Genomic DNA, 5,559 nt, shown 5'->3' on the forward strand with positions numbered 1-5,559 from the left:
TAATTAAATTATAATTTTGGATGTCAATGAAAATTTATAGATATACTTCTCCTTTACCTATTATCAATATACCGTTCTTAGTTCTGAAAAATAAATAATCTAAGAAAAATATTGAAGCGATAGTAATTAAAGTTATTCTACCCGTTATAATATTGTATTCAACACAACAAATTAATTTCGATTATTTTTGTCTATTTTGCGACAAATTTAATAATGCATGATTTAAAAAATGTTATGCAAAATAATAGCAAGTTTGTAATTGGTATGCTAAACTGGCAGCAGGAATGTTAATTTGGTAAAAGTTATTTGTACAATTTATTTAGATAATATTCATCTTGAACTCTTCTTGGGAATAATTCAAAAGCAGTAAAGTATTGAAAAATTAAACTTAATTTCTTCCCCTTCTCTTCATTTGAAACCCAGACTAATAATATACTAGTGGAAAACTGGTCACTTGTCATATGTTCGTACGGGATACATGCAATTTAAGTAATTCCTTTATATCAATATCTCAATTGCATTATTTACACCTTATTACATATTTTCTATAATAACCCAAATTTTAGGTTTAAATAGTGGAGTTAGACAGATGTGTTCAAATATATCATACAAGAATTTTATATTTCCATGTATTATAGGCATTGAGAAAATATCTCGGGTAAAGAGCTAATTGTCTAGAAATCAAACCTTGAGTATAAATATTTATAAAAATTACGTTGATGTAGTAGATTATAGATATCTACGAGTGATATTAAAAATAAATAAAAAGATATAGTTGTTTTAACGAATTTCTTATGCTTATCCGCGCATATTCAGAAAATATAATACTTATTATTTTGAACGATTTTTTAATAATAATAATGTTATATATACACGGAATGAGTCTACAAATAATTTTTTTTTTCTAAATTATAATGTCCAACTGTCTGGCTTGATGTAAAATCTTTTTTTGATGTCCTACTAAAGTTATACCCATATCGGATAATTGTTGTGCCGTTAACCGGGAGATCTATAAGAAAAAATGTTTTATTAATGCGACCCGTTATTCTACAAATGTATAAATAATGCATTACACTAGTAACTTATATAAATAAATGCTACACGAGCGCCTGCTGTTAAAACAGGCACAACAAAGCAGTGGCAATTACATTACAAATATAAAGATTACAAAGTAGGAGGTAATAGCAGTAAGCACAATTAAAATGACGTTGAACAAGTGAAGTATCTGAAATTTCTCTGATGAATATCATGAATTTTTTGTTAAATGATTTTATAAGAGCGTGGAAACAGATCAGATGGCGGCAAGCACTAATAATAAAAATATTTTCTAAACCAAATATATAACCGCTTATGAATTGGAACCTTATTATTAACTTATAACAACGACCTTCATTTTCGTTTACTTCGCTGTAATAAAGTATTCAATAAAATATTATTTTAGCCAAAACATTCACATATGCGACTTTGTTTGAAACTATGGAATTAATAATATTGTTGCATATAAGAAGCATTTGTTTTAATATATCAGTTATTTTACGACGTGTCAGAAAAAACATTTTGATATGCAATTTACTTATACGAGAATATCGCAAGAGGTTACGAAATCGATTTTTTATTTAATTTTCTTAATGTACAAGTATTCAAGTAAACACTGTGCAATTTTCGAATCAATCGGTTATATTTGAAGTTACACGCATAATTCACATATTATACCTACCCAATTTAAGAAATTATAACAAATTCAAAATAATAAATGCAGTGCTGTTTAAGATATATACCTGTTGGCCAGTCACCAAATTTGCTTCCTTGAAATGTTGTGAATAGCGGGACATTTTAATGTTTTCCAACCACATTTCTGTACTTATAAATATGTTGTGAGCACGCTGTCCTTCTAAGATATGTTATCCATCGTTTTCGGGTGAATTTCTTGTTGTTAGCAGGTCCTGCGGTTGTCGGGCTAAAGTATCCAAAGTTGAAACTATACTTGAAAACTTAGGCCGGTGAGTACGTTGCTTTTGCCAGCAATCAAGCATTAATTGATACAATGCTTCCGGGCAGTCCATAGGGGCCGGAAGTCTATAACCCGCAATTCTACATATAAGTTGAGCATTGGCTAGCACATTTCGAGCTGCTAAATCGCGATGGACGTAATTCTTGTCACTTAGATACGACATTCAACTGGCTATGCCACGTAACATGACAATTAAGTACCAAGTTTGAAATTTCCCATCATTTACCCGTAAAAACGAATAGAGGATACAATTTTCCATATACTCGGTAATAACCATAACGGCGTTGGAACGAGTAACCACCCCTTGAAGATAGGGTGATCAAATTGACCCACTATCGAAGCCTCTGTTAAAAAGTTACAGCGAGCTTTTTCAGATGAACCTAAAGCATAGTAATTTCAAAGAACGTATAATAATAAGAAGGAGCAAATGTTAACTCTCAACTTTTTGAGTGCGAAATTATAAGGGAACATCGAAAACTCGCCACTTCGAAAGAAAAAAGTACACCACAGCATCAGCGAACTGGGAACAATGATACAAACAGACGCAAGTGATCTGAACAAAACACTGACTAAGGCGCGCGCATTTTCATTTTCGCTATAGCGCAGATTGTAAACGCGAAGGAGTTAACGAAATGCGATTCCGAGCATTTATGTTCAAATTCTGTAATACTGAATTTTTTTTAATCATCTTTTTTTTTAAAGGATTTTTTGCAGATCTACCTTTATATAGTAATTTCAATAGCATATTTTCTTTATTTTAATAATTATAATATTTCATGAAAATATTTGCTCATCTGCCAAAAATCCAGCAAAACGTTTATGCCAATGAACGCAATTCAGATTCACGCACACATTAATCAATACACATACGCTTGTCGTCACTTTTGTCTTTTCCTCGAGTACAGTTGATGGTCGATGGCAAGGAGGGGTCGAGGCGGAGTGGTCCCCTAATGATCCTACTGATATATTTATTACTGGATTAAATTATACAGAATTGAACAAAAGTTAAGAATTATTTTGAATTCATATATTCTTAATTAAATGACCCCTTAATATATCAATACTTCGCAATACAAATAGGTATCTAGCATTTATAGAAAACCCTCCGTTGAAACGCCTCTGCCCATGGTGTTGTGTCGAAGGTGTAACGGCGATTTTGCGCGAAGGCGGCGTGACGCTACATTGTGCTGTTGTTGAGTTGTAGCAAAATGTTGCAAATAAGTAAATGACCGCTTCCCTTACCCCTGACAACTTTGCCCGCAAACGTACAGATGTGCTCACATACATATTGATGTCGAATTGTGCGAGTCGACTAGGAATTGACAAAAATATTTCAAATCGACAATCTAGAGGCAATGTCGGCTATGTTGTCACATTTGTTTCTTTTGCAGGGTTTTGCAAATATTTGCTTTACCAGGGGCCCATAAAAAGAAGTGCGACGCTGAGTTGCGAGATCACGCACTTTACTTTTTGGAAGACGCGCGTTCCTTATGAATGAAATTGTTTTTGTTGTAGCAGAAACATTCAAATGTTCTAATTAGAATACATAAGTAGCGCAAGCGCAAATATTGACCAATCATAAAGCACTTGCGCATACGATTGGTTGTTGTTTGTGTAACTTGCGCGTTTTTTATTCATTTTTTGCAAGTAATCGTTAGAAGGAATTGTGAGGAACATATGTATGTGTGTATGCTTGCATGCGTGTACATCTCTGTTGGCATTAGAAAAAATATGGAATTCAGTATAAATTTACATACATACTTAATTAAATGAATTTGGTTTGTCATAGACAACCAGAGATCAATGTGATCACTGTTCCTGCATAGGACAACTTTATGAAATATTTTGCCGAAGTTCAAATCCCGCCAGAAATTCCACAATTTTATTTTTATGTTTTTTTTATTTTATTTTACTTTAAAATTAATCAGAATTACCTTGATTATTTTTACATTCTCCCATAAGTTAATTGCTTTTTATTACAAATTTATCTATATTCCCTAATGCATATGAGCAAGATCAGCTGCGCAAGCAATCTCTGTTCTCATGTTCCTTTATATTGTGGTATACACTTGCTTGGTTCCCTTATCGAGTGGTAAACATATTCGATTTGTTCCCCTTTTGAGTGGTGTGTGCCTTTATAGTGTTCGAAATTTTTTCGATGTTCCCTAATGTCAAATAACATTTTGGCATAGCTAACATTTGCTCCTTCTTATTATTATACGTTCTTTGATCACAGTTCAGTAGCAATACCAGTTCGAAAGTATCAATCACTGTTCAGTAGCAATAGCAGTTCGAAAGTATCAATCGCTTTCGGTAACAATATCAGTTCGAAAGTAGTAATCACGGTTCAGTAACAATATCAGTTCGAAAGTAGCAGTCACTGTTCAGTAGCAATATCAGTTCGAAAATAGCGATCACTGTCCAGTAACAAAATCAGTTCGAAAGTAGCAATCACTCTTCAGTAACAATATCAGTTCGAAAGTAGCAATCACTGTTTAGTAACAATATCAGTTCGAAAGTAGCAATCACTGTTCGGTGATCACAGTAGAAATTTTAGTTGTGATTTTGATAATTTTGGGTACGGTGATTACAAAAGCAGTTAAATGTACCTAAAATTTATTAATTAAATAATTGTGATTACAAAAGCAGGTAAATTTTGGATTTTGTTAAAATTAATAAAAATGTAAATGTAAAAAATTAAAAAAAAAATGTGGAGTATAAATTCTCATACATTCGTTTTTTTTTTTTTGTTGTGATCGCAATAGCAATACAAAATCACAGTGATTTAAAAATAGCAATCACTGAAATCACAGTGATTCAAAAATAGCAATATCGCTCATCACTACACCCAAGTGATGTAACCATACAAGAAATACTAAAGTAAGTATTATTTGAAAACTAAATACATTCCAGAAAAAAGTCGATTTTGTCGATAGCGTTATTATTGTCAGCTTATATCTAGAATTATTTTAATTTTTTCAGTTTGATTTATTTTTAAAGCGTGTTTTATAGTTTTATAATCTATATTTAGTAAAATATTAAGAGTGATCTTACCATTTAAAACGACTAGCTGCGGCGCGAGAATATACTGAAATTAACAACGGCTAAGTTTGTATTCAGTAGTTACCTGACGTACAAATCTCATTCCCGGGTCGTAATGTAGATCAGGTTAAGTTTGCGATCCTCAGTTTTTTTCCCAGTATATCACAATAGGATACTATTGCGATTACCGTTTTTACTTAATTTATTTTTTATTTTTGTAAAAACATGAACACTTTTAGTTTTATGATATAAAATGTATTGTTTTTATTGTATATATTTTATTAGCAAATTTTCGTTTCGATCCTCTAACGATTAATTACAAGAGTCAAGTGCAAGAGTACAATATGTATTTCTGTCATTATAGAACTATATACATACTATATATAGCACAGGATTTAAAAATTTCAAACTGAAGAAGAGTTATAATTAACGATTCAATATACTCTACTCAAATATTGCTTTGTAACACGCCTTCCCCTTTCTTGAAGTTTATTCGATATTGTAAA

At 31.8% G+C, this 5,559-nt stretch overlaps 1 long non-coding RNA gene across 1 annotated transcript; it reads right to left on the reverse strand.

Annotated features, from left to right (window-relative positions):
• Window positions 1-214: 214 nt before the first annotated feature.
• LOC128923137 (uncharacterized) lies at window positions 215-2,685 on the reverse strand. Its single transcript, XR_008472183.1, has 2 exons — window positions 1,779-2,685; window positions 215-1,009 (listed from the first exon to the last, which is right to left on the reverse strand). It is a non-coding gene; the product is annotated as an uncharacterized LOC128923137 (long non-coding RNA).
• Between the last annotated feature and the right edge of the window lie 2,874 nt (window positions 2,686-5,559).

This window comes from Zeugodacus cucurbitae, chromosome X, assembly GCF_028554725.1.
Source record: "Zeugodacus cucurbitae isolate PBARC_wt_2022May chromosome X, idZeuCucr1.2, whole genome shotgun sequence".
Classification (NCBI taxonomy): Eukaryota; Metazoa; Arthropoda; class Insecta; order Diptera; family Tephritidae; genus Zeugodacus; species Zeugodacus cucurbitae.